Source organism: Phlebotomus papatasi, chromosome 2 (assembly GCF_024763615.1).
Source record: "Phlebotomus papatasi isolate M1 chromosome 2, Ppap_2.1, whole genome shotgun sequence".
Classification (NCBI taxonomy): Eukaryota; Metazoa; Arthropoda; class Insecta; order Diptera; family Psychodidae; genus Phlebotomus; species Phlebotomus papatasi.
Window position 1 is genome coordinate 59,737,550 of NC_077223.1, and position 16,223 is coordinate 59,753,772.

General features: G+C 32.7%; 1 protein-coding gene and 1 long non-coding RNA gene across 10 annotated transcripts in view; one reads left to right on the forward strand and one right to left on the reverse strand.

Moving 5' to 3' along the window:
• LOC129801930 (acid sphingomyelinase-like phosphodiesterase 3b) overlaps positions 1-16,223 on the forward strand; it is a 176,543-nt gene that overhangs the window by 82,295 nt on the left and 78,025 nt on the right. The window lies entirely within an intron of this gene.
• LOC129801937 (uncharacterized) lies at positions 941-6,861 on the reverse strand. Of its 2 annotated transcripts, none has more exons than XR_008751745.1 (3): positions 6,573-6,861; positions 6,072-6,215; positions 941-1,855 (listed from the first exon to the last, which is right to left on the reverse strand). It is a non-coding gene; the product is annotated as an uncharacterized LOC129801937 (long non-coding RNA). The 2 variants fall into 2 exon arrangements; XR_008751744.1 differs by having other exon boundaries at positions 6,072-6,238.

The following is a 16,223-nucleotide window of genomic DNA, read 5'->3' on the forward strand; positions in this document are numbered from 1 at the left end:
AAATAGCATTAAGAGTAGGGGAAACTGGGGCACCACCAAACAGGGGTACCACCAAACTCTGCGAGTTTTAAAATAGGTATAAGATTTTAGAGAATGAGGCTTATATAAAATCATAGATACTATATGGATGCTTACCCAGGTACAAGTAGTTTAGAAATGAGAATCTTTTCAACAATTTCAACTTTAGGTAAAATTTTCACCACGTTTTAGTGGCGCTGTTTACCAAAAAGAAGTCTATTGTTGTCAAAATGACTAGAAGTCAATGGAATTTTTTTTGTTGTGCATTGCTTTAGTTTTCTGCTTTTTTAGTCATTTATTCTAAATGTTGCAGTGTTGTTTCTTTTTGGAATTATTCACATTTTTAATACCTTCTTTATAATTAAGACCTGTGACAAATGCCCAAAATAACTTCAATAGATGAGAAAAAGAGGTGTTTACTGGTGCTCCAAAAAGTGTTTGGTGGTACCCCTGGTGGTTGAAAAAAGCGAAAAACGCATGGTGAAAGAATTTTCCTTTTTCTGGTAAATTGAATTGCTTTACATCATTCTTATATGCATTAATATGCAGCCTGTGCACGAGGCTATAACATGAACTAAGCCAGGGGGTAGACACGGAGCTCTAAAAAGTGTCGCTGTTTACATTTCGTGCCACTCAGAATAAGTAACAGATGTCGCCAGGAGCGACACATAATTTTTGAATAATTTCATTTAACGAAAACACAGTGGCGTAGGTTATAAATTACACTTTTTTCTGGAATGAAAGTATATTTAAGATTGTTACCAATAACAAAAAAATTACAAAAATCATTTCTTATTCAGTAAATTTTTCCCAAGCGTACGACTTTTTTGGGACAAAGCTAGTAATTTAGTGATTAATTTTCATGATTACTGCTACATAATTGTAATGTACATACAAACTATAAAGAAAAGAGGTGAACTTATTTTAATTCAAAACTTTATTTATATAAATTACAGCGAATTGCTATACACGTTAACTTAAAAAAATAGTAACTTGAAAGCAATTAGATATGTAGCGAAATCATACAATTTATCAAAGGCATGTATTTCGCTAACTTCAAAATATTAAAGAAAGTTAAAATTTACAAATTTCTATTTAACATTAATGGTTTTTGAAAAAAAAATTATTTAACATCATCACTTTTCAAAATACGATAAAAAACATATACGTTTGACAACACCATTGCGATGTTTTGAGTTTAAATCTGCAGATAGCTAAGAACTAAAAGCACAGAAAGATAATATTGGAAAAATCTCAAAGAATTATGAAAGTTAATTTGTGAGGTTAGCCAGTTGATGTATTATAATAATTTTTTTTTCAAATATGACAAAATTAAATCTCAATTAAACTGCAGTGCTATTCTAAAACTTTTTTGTACTAAGCAATATACGTGCTATATACATTCAATTTATTATTTATAAATTAATTTTATCTAGTAATTTTAAATTTTATTAATTTATTCTCATATTATGAATGACCGAAAAATTAATTCAACTGTTCTGCCTGTGTAAGGAATGTGTTTTTGTTGTGCTGTCCTTTTAGAAATTCATCAATCTTGACGATCTTGACACATCATTCGAACTTAATGTCTCTTTTTTTCTTAATGTGTATGCTTCTGCGCATCTATGATTATAATCTCCCCATGGTGATAATTTGTTCATCTCACACACTTTCCAATAACGGTCTTCATCCTGCTTCCTTTTTTCAGTTGTTCACGAAGCATTCTAGTTCCATGGTTATGTCAAGCAAATTTGAGTATACAGTCTGTACAGTTCTTCTCACTGACTCTGGTCTGATTTATCAATGGAGAACTAATTCCTGTTATAGAATTTAATGTCTGTCGAAGAACAATAAAAAAAAAGAAAATTCATTAAAATTGGTTAATAAACGTTAAATATAGAGTCCTTTCAATTTAGATAATCGCGGTATGGTAGAGTTGAGTGGGGACGGATGCCAACCATCGTTATAAAAGTCTCTATCACATATACAATATACTAAAATTTCATCGAGATAGCTTCAGACTGGACGGGGGTGGTAGGGGTAGGTCTGATATCACATACTTCTATAGCCGCCCATCGACATTTAACCCTTGCTAGAAACAGCTTATAGATGTCTCTCACAATTCTCTATCTAGGAGTGGTAATACGATGTAAGGACGGACGGGACGAAACGAGACGTCCACGAAAATCGATTTTTAGCGCATATCATGTATTACTTAAATATTTATCCGACCCGACTTTTAGGATTTTTTAAAAAACATTTTTTAATTTTTTAGCTGAGATTCTTTACAATCTCAGCTTTTGTGGTCACAGGTGAAATCCAACCTCGTCAGATCGGGCCCAAATTTGGATTTACACGTGTTGACGCTCATAGATCACGAATATCATATGCGGCAAAAATCGATTTTCGTGGACGTCTCGTCCGTCCGTAGTATAAACACTTCTGGAGAGAGAACGGAAAGAGATATCGACAAGCGGTTTTCGGCAGAGGTTAAATGTCGATGGGCGGCTAGAAGTAGGTGATGTCAGATCCACCCCCACCCCCTCCTGCCGCCATTTCGAAACACTCCCAATTTTTTTTTTTGAATAACACAGCCCCTATGGCATCGATCGATCTCAAATTTTAGTATGTTATAACTGGACCTACGAACTTTCGATCAATACTGAACATAAGGCGCCCCGATCCCCCTCACCCCAACTAGAAAGGGTTAAAATTGAGCATGTTATGTCACTAAAATTAAATTAATTTCGTCAAAATTGTGCTTAAAATACGCACAGATGAAGTATAAAACGTTTAAGATTGCTTTGCAAACACAGACAGTTCAATCACAAAGCGGTTAAAATTATGCTGAATTACACAGCTCTATCATAAAACGGTAAATGCGCTAAAAATCACGCACAGCTTTATCATAAAACGGTAAATGCGCTTAAAATCACGCACAGTTCAATCATAAAACGGTAAATGCGCTTAAAATCACGCATAGTTCAATCATAAAACGGTAAATGCGCTTAAAATCATGCACAGTTCAATCATAAAACGGATAATGCGCTTAAAATCATGCACAGCTCAATCATAAAACGGTTAATGTACTTAAAATCACGCACAGTTCAATCATAAAACGGTAAAAGCGATTAAAATCACGCACAGTTCAATCATAAAACGGTAAATTCGCTTAAAATCACGCGCAGCTCATCATAAACGGTCAAGATTACTTTTAAAACCGTTTATGATTGAGCTGCGCGTGATTTTAAGTGCATTCTTAGTCGTTTTACGATTGAGCAGTCGGTGATTTTAAGCGCATTTACCGTTTTATGATTGAGCTGTGCATTATTTTAAGCGCATTTACCGTTTTATGATTAAACTGTGGGTGATTTTAAGCGCATATACCGTTTTTGACTGAACTGTGCATGATTTCAAGCGCATTTACCGTTTTACGATTGAATCTCCAGCTGTGTGCTACTCCTTCCGTCCCAAAAAAGTCGTAAGTTTGAAAAAAAGTTGGGGATGAAGAAATGCTTTTACGGAATATTATTGTTAATACACAGTAAAAAATTGTGTGAGAAATAAGGTTGTGTATGGGAAAAGTTGTGTAATGTCACAAGCATTTTGGTTATAAATTGTAAAATTACTATCATATTTGTAGTAAGATACTAACATAATGCTAGTAAAATTAAGTTTGTGTAATGAAATTTGTGTATTGGAAAATTTGTGTGAGAACTGTCAAAATTTAATTGTTTACTATTGCAATTTTTCTAAGATTTTAGTCATTTTTCGCATTTCTAACTGTCTAATGGTCTTCTAGAATCATTTATTGGATTCTTAAAATATGCCTCAGTCGTAAAAAATGAAGAATAATTATGTAATAACAGAAAACAGAGGAAGCATCATTTAAATTAGAAAAATTGACGATGCAACTCTTGGCCATTTGCTTAAGAGAAGTAAAGAAGTTCGTGGCGCAGCCGGAAAACGCGAGACTATCAACGCAAAGGTTATGGGCTCAAGTCTCAGACCCTCTTCATGTCTTTTTTTCCTTTTTTCTCCTTTTTCTTTGTTTAATATAGAGACTTTTCACAGATAATACACATAAACCGAATAAAATTGCTCTACAATCAAAATTATATGTAGACGGGAAGCCATTTTATAAAATTGACAATACACAATATTGCCAATACACAAACCTCACAACCATAATGCTCGTGCAAAAATTACCAACGATAGTGGTTGTAAATTTTTTTACTGTGTAGTAAATATTTTAAAAGTAAATATTATTGTAAATAGTAAATATTTCAGTGAAAATATTGAGGTCCACCCACGATGGTAAGATACGGAATTGCTATCTTAAAGATATCTTTTTTTCACAATTTTCTTTTTTTACAAGATTGTACTAAATCTTTTGCAAATGTTTTCTCAGTAGGACAAGGTGGGGCTTCTCGTTATACGATTTTTTTGCACATTTCAAATGGAAGCTGGTTTTTAACATGGTTTTTAACATGCAGTGTATCTTGGTTTTCAAGAAATAAATTTAAGCTTCAGAGAAATATTAAAATTTTTGTAAAAAGATGGTTTTAAAGCGGTTTCTTCTCTAAAAACCGGTTTTAAAACCGCCTTCAAGATAGGGCTGTTAACTGTTTTTTTTTTTTTTTTTTTTGAAACCGGTTAACCATTGTTGGAATCACTATTTGATAGTTCTTTTCGTTATACCACAACAATGCCTCTCACAAAAAAAGCAAAACAAAACTAATCTTTCTTTTTTCTCTACGTTCTGTAATCTGGGTGTTAAATGGTTTGAGATATAGGCTTGGTGTCTTCGAACGACCCCCCACCCCCCGTAAGTTAACTTGAGGATTATTAATATGCCTCTACCTTTCTTTCGCTCCTCCCGTTCCCCTGGAAAAATCACACGATGTGTTTTCGAGTAATCCCAAAAATAACATAACTGCTGAGGGGAAGGAGAGGGCTGGGGGGGATATGAGGGGCATGTTACTGGACCCAGGATCGACTTATGGGAGGGTCCGAAGGTCCTGAGTCTCCATCTCTAATCATTTGGCACTTAAATTTTACTGAAGATATTCAAAATAAAAAAGTCTTAATAACTTCCTTTTCTTATCTTACCATCGTGGGTGGACCTCCATATTACCTGTGAAGATGTAGAATAGTATGTACATAAGATATTTACAATAAACAAAATTTTTACTTAACGCCGTCTCTTCATAGTGATTTCCTTCCAAACGCACGACTTTTTTTGGGATAAGAATTTTTCTCAAACGTACGTTTTTTTTGGACGGAGGGAGTACTTATTAAATATTTAAGCTCAAAAATGACGAATTTTTAGATTCTGATATAGAAAAATGATTTTATTATTTTTTATACTTCTAATTTTTTTAGGCAAAACCTTTTCGAAAAACAAACTACAATATTCATACAGCTCATACATAATATTTTTCATTAGATTGAAAATTATTATTCATTGGTATTGTCAGAAAATTGATTTAATTTTTAGGGCTTTTTGACCCTATCGCTCAAAAATGCACTGAATCAGATTCTGTTTAAAGTCAGATGTAAGATGTTTCATTGATTTTGTTTATCGGTTAAATTTTTATTGTTGATTTTCGGTCCGTAAAAAATGTCTCGTCGTCAAAAGGATTAAGCTGTACGCATTTTGAGAATATCTTGAAGTGTTTTTTTTTAATATTTTGCTTGAGCTGTAATATGAACCATTGTATGCTCACGATGTGGGTATCTTGAGAATGTTTTGGAACTGAAACTTACTATCTCATACCATTTGAGCTCCTAAACTATTAAAAATCATTGGATTATAGATATTATTCTCTTTAATTTCGAGCAATTAAAATAGAAGAATTAATAGAATAGTAAAATAGTGCAATTGCCCAAAAACTCCAAAAGTACGAAACAAGTAGATATTGAAGGAAATGCGTTCCTAGACGTTCTGCAAGCGACTTAGCAGATTCTTTTAATACGAGACACAACAATGATTACATTTTACTAATAAATATCTCAACTCAATACAATTTATTAATTATTGCAATTCTTACCTTTGGAACGGCCCCCTTTTTAAAATATTTTTCATTTTCTTGCCATGCTTTTGCGGATCAAAATCTTTTCCTCAAACTGCAAAATCGCATACGGTTGCTTTTTAAGATATTTCCTTCAATTTCCAAGTGGTGCTTCCACACTTTCTGAAATTTAATCAGATCGGAAACTGTAAATATAATAAAATTTTAGTATATATAAGTTACACTACTCATTTTAATTAAGTTTAATCGAAAGGAAAAGACAGTAGAAATTTTTAAATGAATTTTGCTAAAGCGCCCTTCTACGCCACTGGTCAAACGTTCTCATTTTTCACCACAAAGAGATGCATTCACATTTTAGCCAAAAAATGCGTAAAATCGAGTTGTTACACGCAGTTTGAAATCACAGACGCATGGATTATGAAATTGGCTTCCTTATAGTACATAAATTGCTTAGCCAAAGTAAAGAAAACGTGCGTGTAACAACTTTAAATGAGACTCCCACCACCTTCAAACACTCACCTGTAGAAAGACAATTTTAAGGGATTGTTTCTAAATTTCCTCCTGCAGTATTCCTCCAGACAGTCCATCATTGCATCCACGGCACGCACCTTATTGTTTTTTCACTAAATTTGCACGATATTATTAAAAACAGATTCGCAAACATTTTCGCGCAAGACTCCAACTGACGTTTCTTGCTTGCTCCCATTGACGCGAAATTTCAGTTTCGCAGACTAGCCGCAATTTATGGCGCTGTCTCAAAAATAGCGCCAATACCAGAATTTCAAATATATTTGTACTGCGTGACGCCTCCCTGAGCTAAGCAATATTTTTATAAAATTCATAGTTTTCTTGGGAAATTTAGTCAAAAATGCAGCTTTCAAAAGTGTTCGGTGGTACCCCAGTTTTTTGTACCCAATAAAATTTATTTTCAGACAAAAATTACTTATCGCATAACCGGTTCATTCTCTATTCACAACCGATTTTAACCGATTTATAAATTACTCAAAACATTTTCCAGAATATCTTGAATTTCGGATAAAAATTACTTATCAGTACTGAACCGGTTCACTACCGATTTTGCGTTTAGGGTTAATTAAATTTCCATGTTCGACAATAATATGTCATTCAAGTCAAGTGTTCTTATACCGCTATTAGTATGCTTTCCATATCTAATGAATTCTATATAGTGATACATATTTTTTTTATATACCCCAGTAATATACAACCGGTTTTATTGCCTGTTGTTGTATATCTTCATTTCTATACCGTCATTATTTGATACAAGACGTGACGTTTATATCGTCATTTGCACCAAATGCAAAAACAATACAAATACAGATATGACAACACTCGATGCAACCGACGATATATTGAAAATAAAACAGTAATTCGTTGTCTTTAAATCTATTTACTGCTAAAGCAGTTTCTATGAACAACAGGAAAATAAATAGAAGCTTATATCCTCTCTGTATGTGATGAAATATACAAGAGAATTATTCATCTCGACAGTCAGAAGTATATACTTGGGAAGTTAAGTTACTAAATAACAGTGAACTACAAGTTGTAATGAGATGCTAACAAAATGTCTTAAATCTCAGAAATTTGTCAGTTTCTCATTTTCAACTACATGTTGTTTCCAATTCAAACTTTAGCACAATTGCATTAAGAGGTATTTGATAAATTTCTTCAACTAATTGCAAATAGAGAATAAGAGAGAACCTGAATTTCAAAGTAAAATAAAATCGATTTTAGATAAATTATCTCAGAATATATGCCAAAAATATCAGAAGCCAATTCGAAGTATTTTCAAAGGAAGAAACGGAAATGAAGTACCAGATTTGAAAAACTTTGAAGTGCGTTTTAACTATTTCTTAACTAACTTTACGAATTTGTCGAATTTGCATGAATGATAGCATAAAACAGGTGGCAGCCAAAATCCCAAAGGCCAAAATCCCGAATGCCAAAATCCCGAATGCCAAAATCCCGAAAAGGCCAAAATCTCGAAAGGACCAAAATCCCGAAAGGCAAAATCCCGAATTTTCAAAATCCTGAAAGGGATGAAATTATATGGAGGAAAATGTTTAGAATAACTTCCTATAAGACATAGGATTTCCCTTTGCCCCCAGCAAGCGCGGATACAATCATGGGAGTAGCTGTGACACTCTTAAGAATTCGGGATTTTGGCGTTCGGGATTTTGAACGGGACTCCATAAAACATTATTCACCAAATAAAACGAATTAAGATAAATTCTCTTCAGAATTATATTCTCTTCTAACTTAACCAGAATGGTCTTTTTTTTTTAAATATTTTATACAGCAGGTTAAGTCAATATTTTATCCCAAAGTATGCATTTATTAAACGATTAAAAAATTCCGATTTTACGATTTTTTCCATTTCTCTTGATTTAACTATGAAGTACATTTGTAAAAATTTATTTTTTTTTAGACTTTTACATTCACGCAAAAATTGCTAGCTACCCATTTATTGCCAATTAAGAACTGCTGCGACCAGGCACTCTAGTAACGCACTCATTAAATTCATCATATTGTGATTTTTTATTTATTTCATATTTTTTAGATATTTCATGAAGCTTAGTCGTTACACTTCCTTCATAAAAAAAAACAAATCAAAAAACAAGTAGTTTATGGCATTTTAATTCAGACTCCCCCCTTAATAAATTGTCTCTCCACTAATAAGTCAAGAGTTGTAGAGTCAGTAGAGCTTTCAAATTGAACAAGTTGCAAATATAATGATTATGAAATTTTCCAGTTGGAAAAATTTGATCCTTTGAACATGTGATTGCATAAATTTTAAATAAATTTTCTCTGGACTTCAATAAAATTCTGCTGAAATGTTTATGATGATTTTGTTAGTGTAACACTTGAAAAAGAAAAAAAAAACTTAATGGTAGCACGTTTTCTAAAGTGTAAACATAAATTTCAAACACGAAATTAATGAGTAAATAAAGCAAATTATTCGTGTTTGGTTTTTTTTACTGTGAAAATTTACAGCTAAACTTTGCAGGATTGCAGTTCTTCTTCTTGGATTATATTTCATGACAAGGGAAACTTTTAGCCAAGCCATTGAATGCGTGTTTTATAAGGTGTGATTCATAATAATATCACCTACTACAATGATCATAAAATTTCATGTCTACTGAATAACCTCAAACTTTTCTGAAGTATTTCTCGCAACAAACCCGGTGACGAATAATATAAATAAGTAGCTGGAAAATATTTTAGTCCAATCAGTCTATCTGATTTTGTAGGTTTGTAACTTATGGCCTCTACACACTAGGGAAATTTATGTCCATATTGAAGCGAATTCCCTACGCTTGTGTACGAAAAACTCTTTAACATGGACATAAATTTATCTAGTGTGTAGAGACCATTGAAGGCTTACATTTTTGACAAAGGTTATTTGATATAAATTGTAACTAAAAGTGCTGAATTCCATTACCTCTAACTCTTCTGACTCAATCTTCAAAACCTTCGTTTTCTGATTTCTCATAGGCTTTGTTAATGTAGCAGAAGTCAAAAATTAATATTTTAAATACTTAATTTAAAAATAAAAAGAAACTATAGGGTAAAGTGGTACAAGTTGGACAATGGTACAATTTTGACATGGATTTTTTTTCTTGATAAATTTAGTACTTTATTTTTATTTGTATATTTTTAATGCTTTAGTTTTATAATTTATTTCCTTGTGTTTAAAAACAAATTTTGTACTGTATTTATCAAGAAAGAAGTCATGTCCAACTTGTACCGGCGAATTGTCCAACTTGTAACACTATGTCCAACTTGTATCACTATAGCCTAATTGACGTAAGAAAAATTTTAATAAATTAAGAACTATAAAACAGTGAATACTATCATACAAATTTTAAATCTATCTAAAATGTTAATTAGTTATAACCCTTTTTTTTAATTAAAAAAAAAGTTTTTTACTAAGAAAAAACAATAAAATTATTATCATCATGCGTTAAGCGAAAAATGTTTGAAACAGTTTAAACAGATGAAACTACTTTTCGTGACATAACCTCGCATAATATAATAACAACAACATCAATATTCTAAATTGAACGTTGAATATGAAAATTGAATTTTGAATATATTCAATTTTGAACTAAATAATTTCAATGTTTAGATTTTCATTTCGGAATTTTGAATATTTCGAGATGCACAACATTAAGAATCTCACCTATAATTAACTTAGGTTTATCACTGACTTTAGATTTTTTATTAATTTGTGCAGAGTTTCAGTTTTAGCTTTTTAATTTGATTTTTTGATTTGAATTGTTAAGAAGAGAAGAAATTTTAGTAGTTTTTTTTACTAAAATATCACAGATAAAGTATAATAAGTATTATCCTTTTTTCGAATTTTATAAACATGTTGTTTGAAAATGTCATTCTTAGTAAAAATGTAGGTAAACTCTGTTTATCTTCCCGTCCATTATGAGATCTAGAGGTCAAATGATTAAAGATAGTGATTTGTATTCTTTGGGAGAGCCCCTACTAAGTCGGTCATTAGGAACATTGCCTCTTATTGGATATTTCGAAAATTGTTCAAATATCTGTTTTTCATTCTTGAAAGTATAGTATTGCTGTATTTAAGTTTATCTATTGTAAATTTCTCAATATAATCTAGTGAAATTTTCCAAATTAGAAAATTGTTTAAGAAAATGTATTCAGGTGTACTTTTATATATACTTTTGGCTCGAATTCCTGCACCAAAAGTTTTCGATATTTGTCCCTTATATATCGATTCTTACCACTCGAATGGATTATATTGCTATATCTAACCATAAAACTTTAGACAACTTTTTAAACAAAGCCAAAAGTTTGGCAAAGAGCATTGAAAATCATTACACTTTGATGGCTTCACCCATATAATAGTTTTCTGTGAGGTTACTTGGCATTTTCCACACATTTCAACCCCATCTTCTCTTTCAGTCTTCAACTGCAAAGTTTTCTCCCTGTGGTAACTATGCAGCAAATTTTCATTCTAGAACGAAAAAGTTCAAACTTTCATATCATTTTATGTTGAAGTCATCCAAAGTATCATTCACATTGGGTGGCTCTTTTTCACAACTGTTCAGCTGTCCTAAGTGTGGCCAAAATGCTTTATTTGGGTTGAGGAATATGTTATTAAATCTTTTCGATGAGCTTGATGAGTCAGTTTTCTGTTACTTGGCACGGTCTAAGAACTCATCAAGAATCAGATGTAAGATTTTAATCTAAGAAAATATATTAAATTTTCAGCGAATTACACGCTAGTTCAGTTTATTTTAATGACACTTGGGCTATTGATTTATTATATAATATCAAATGAAGCGTTAAAACTGGTATGACCTAATAAAAAGTTTCGCTAATGCAATTTGCTGTCCAATTGGTTTTAGAACTTTAGCATTGTAATCCAAGTCTTTCGAAGAAAAGTTTTTTTTTTAAAAAAAGAGCACCTAAATTCCTTCTTTTCTCTTAGTGCTTAAGGTTAAAAAAATTTCTTTGTATGCAAAATTTATCAATTCAAAAATCATTTCATTTTTATGGGCCCTATAACATACTAGAAAAATTACGTATGTCCATAATGAAGCAAATTGTCTATGCTTTTGTATAGGAAAATTGTCAAAAAAAATATGATAAATTTCTCTAGTGTGTAGAAAGCATTATGACTTAGACATATTTACGACTTAAGCCGAGAGATGTCTTAACGTAATTAAATTCAAAATAACAATTTGACTGAATTACCATGATTTTTCCACTAACTAATCCATTTCTCGGCTTAAGCCGAGAAACGGATTGGTCAGAAATTGATGGAAATGTAATCATGTAAAAAATTATCATTATTCTGATTATAATTATGTTAAGCTGTCTCTCGGCTCAAGTCGTAAGTGTGACTAAGGCATTAGATGCTGTGCTTTTAAATCTTCACATCTCTAACGCCTTATGCCGAAAATAGATACAGGTTGATCCTGGAGAATACTCAACTCGAAAAATTTGGCGGTGAAGGATCAGCCCAAACTATCATACACTGAGGATTTAGGCTTAAGGATTACCGTTTTCAGTGTAAATTTCTATTAAATCTCCACACTTTGATTACTGAAAGGCTTCTTAAGTGCAACATCAATGGATTTTTCGTACAGAAAGGCGCACTCTGATCTTCTCTTTACTCCAATCTTAATGCATTTTAAGATTTTGCGATATTGCGTACCTTTACTCTCCATGTTTTTTCACCCAATTGATATTTCGAAAAGCACCCAAAAACCCCCAACGTGAAGGCTTTCATTTTCAGAACTGGCGCTGATGTCGCTTAATCCCCGTGATTTCACTAAACCTCATGAATTTAGAAGATCAGCCTGATCCTCTAAATTATGGGCTGATACGTGACTGTACCGACACTAATCCTCATTTTTCGGGCTGATCCCTGTGTCTATTTTGGGCTTTAGAAGGTCCTAAAAGGCCTTGCCCAACTGATAGCAAAAACATTGAGCTTACAAGTTTAAGCTTTACACACAAAGTAATATATTCGAACTTTGTAGTTTTGTATTGTTAATCGTGTCACAAAAAATTGGAACTAATTTATAAATTATTCAAAAAAAAATATCTAGCTTAGAAACAATACAATTTTATCGCCCAGAGCAAAAGTGGGATACTTCTACTCTGGTCGTCCTAATTTAATTTCGGATTCGATCAACGAATAAATGGATAAATGGACAAACAGCAGTGTATCATTTTTCAGAGGAAGTCTGATTTGTGAAATTCAGACAATAATTCAGGTTCGCAAGGGGTGGTATGTATAACTTTCGAAGAATAAAAAAAAAGAAATAGTGTAATACAATATAATTTCTTTCTCCGTAAAATTGGTGCAATAGATACAGGATTTTCAAAACTCGAAATATTCTAGAAACCGAGATTTTCGGATTTTCGGAATTTTCGGGATCCCGGAATCACATATTGGAATTGGAAACCCTAGCCTATGACTTAGTCATGGGTTTTGACATTTAATATAATTTTACACATGACTTAAACCTTATAAAAGTCATTTTAAAAAGCTGTTAACGATTTAATAATATAATAATGTTTTATTCAAACTCTACTTATCCCACCCTCCCATGCGTCTGCCGCCGTCTTAGCGTTGATGACCAGCCTCCGAAGCCAAACGGCAGAAATGCTTCTTCATTGGCTGTGTAATCTTTCAAATATTTGATGTTACAAAATTCATTTTAAATATTACAATGGCAGAAACCTAGCGCAAAGGCACAAGGATGTAGAGTGCGTTTTTTTTGTAGAGTTAGCGCATAGCCAAAAGCTGTTCGCGCTCTCTAAATGGAGATGTGATCTCCGAGAAGTTAAAAAAAAAAATTAGAGATAGATAATTAGACAAAATAAAAAAATAAAATAAATAGATAATTAGACAAAATAAAATGCAAAGAAAAATTAAAAAAAAAAAAAGCAAGGCTAAACCATATCTCTTTTATTATTAATTGGCGTCATTGAAATTGAAATCCGAACGGACCCCCGCCAGACGGAGCCCCAAACAAGTAACGGCAGGCGACTTCAAACCAGACAAAGAACGACGCCCCCCCGGACATCCCCCCACCCTCACAGACCACGCCCCGGCACCCGAGCGTCCCTCCCCCAGAGAGTCGCGGGTCCGCTCATCACATTAGGAGGAAAAAGAGAAAACCAGTTAAGCTGGAAAAAAGAAACCTCAAAAAACAGAACCGCGCAAACCCAGGGAGAACGGTCAGACTCCTGGGGCGCCCGGCACCGCTCAACCCTTCAGGCGGCCCCGCAAGGATAAAAGGCGGAAAGACACACGGGCGACGCCGAGCCATACCAAGTCAAAGCCCCCAAACCGCCGACAGGAGCGGTCCGTATAAACGGGAGACCATTCGGAAAAAGAAATCAGCCAAACAAGCCTCATTAAGCTTCTGATATGTCAAAAAAAAGAAGGAAACACTCCATTAGTAAAAAAAAAGAAACAAATAGATTAATAAAAAATAGCAATAATAATAATAATCTAAACATTGCAAAAGAAAAGAAAAAAAATAGAAAAAGGTTATTTGGAAAAGTGAACCTCTTAGACACTCAAATGGTACAGAGAACAGACATAAAGAAGAACAAGAAACATCGCCTCAACAAGTGTATACATGGCCATCGAATCTTGAGCATAGCACCCCCAGTAGTTTACGTCTATCAAAATCTCGTACACGAGATTTGATTGCACCCATAGACAGAGGTATACCTTCTCTATATAAATTATTTATAGTTATGGGAGACTTAAAATTTAGGGACCTCTTGAACCACTCATATCTAGGTCTAGGAACGGGTACTAAATCGCCTGATCTTGAGATGTCATTAGCTAGAAGGAAGGAATTTAAATTATTATATTTGAAAAAATTATTAGAAAGAGCAACTATTAAAAGTGCATAAAAGGACAAAATATTCCACTTAGAAAAAAGATGAGCGGTATGATCAAATCTACCAGAGTGTGAAATTATTCTCATGATTTTCTTCTGTAAAACCAAAATTGGACTCAAAATAGAGCTACAAGAGCATCCCCAGAAAGGCAACCCATATCTCAACCTAGATTCTACCATGGCATAATAGTAGGACCGCAATATACCATCAGTACCCAACTTGCGAATCATATAACAGTATCTCAGAAGATTTCTAAGGTCCTGTGAGAGATGAGTGATGTGTTTGCGCCAATTCAGTCGATAATCTAACCATACTCCTAGGTATCTAAACTCATTGACCCTATAAATTGGAACACACCCCCGAATACACGGCCCACTCCTTGGTCTATCGCAATGCCCAGAATGACACACTGATTTTGACACATTCCAATCTATGTGCTCACAACCGATGGATATTGATATTTGAAAAGTGTCTCGGTAAGATAACTTTTATAAGATATTTTATTAAATAGTATGATGCTATCGTACTAATGTATAATTTTTCTCCCAATAAAAGTGAAAACTGATACATGTGAACACTCGACAACATTTCCAAATTCGAACGGGAAATATTTCAGCCACCACGCGGAGGAAGCGAGAAGTATAAATGTCTGTTCTTTTGCTTTCAAAACCGGTTTTCGAATGTCTCTTCTCTTGAGAAATTCCAACTATAGGCGCTCAGCATAACTCAAATAAGAAACCTCAAGCTACTTTTCTTATAAATTTATTGTTTTCCTTGTAAAATATAACGAGAGTTCACACCACTGCACTGACTGAGGGGCAATTTCGGACATCAAAAGCTTTTTACAATCCAAATCTCAAACGGTTATGAATTACATTCAAGCTAACTAAGTCCTGTTATTTTCCCTTCTGTATTGGCTATTTGATATTTAGTTTATTATAGAAAAAAAGGATTTTCGCAAGACTTGCATATCTGGAACAGTTCCAATCTCCCTTAGAGCTTAGTAGATTTTGTTATCTGTTCATTTTGAAAATTACGAATACACAAATTAAATTACCTTCTGATTTGCCATTGATTGAAAATAGTTGATTAAATCGCATAATTACAATAGCAAATCAAAAATTATTGACTGAATAAATATAAATATAGGTAATATTTGTGATTATTATGTAAATACTTTACTCTTTTTGTATTGGATATCATTTAATCTGTATGGTAAACGTTTTCTAATTAAAGTACTTAATTAGAAATTTTGTAGCTGCAAATATTTAATACAATGTGAAAATTATGATTGGATACTACTTCTGATGTGATCTGATTAAGTCGTAAATATTTGTGAATAGAGTGGAATAATAACACTAATGTTTAATGATTGTCATTATTCGGAGTATACTTACAAAAAAAATTGTCAGTGCAATATTCAAATTTTATCAGTGAAGAAAGTATGTTTTGCCAGTAAACAAATATTTATTTGTGATCAGTAAAATTGTGAATTCAATAAGCATAGATTTAACAAACTGGATTCTTGCTTATTGAAAATAGGAATTCAATTTGCGGAGCAAAATCATAAATTTCGAGTAATAAAAAAGTCAATTTTAATAAATAATGATAAAATTCAATTTTGGATTACTGAAAAACAAAAATTCGATCCGTTCTATACGTTCTATATATTATATTATCTATCTGTATCTATTATCTTTCTACATTTTTTTTCTAGTGTTCAGTAACTTAATAATATACTTTGAA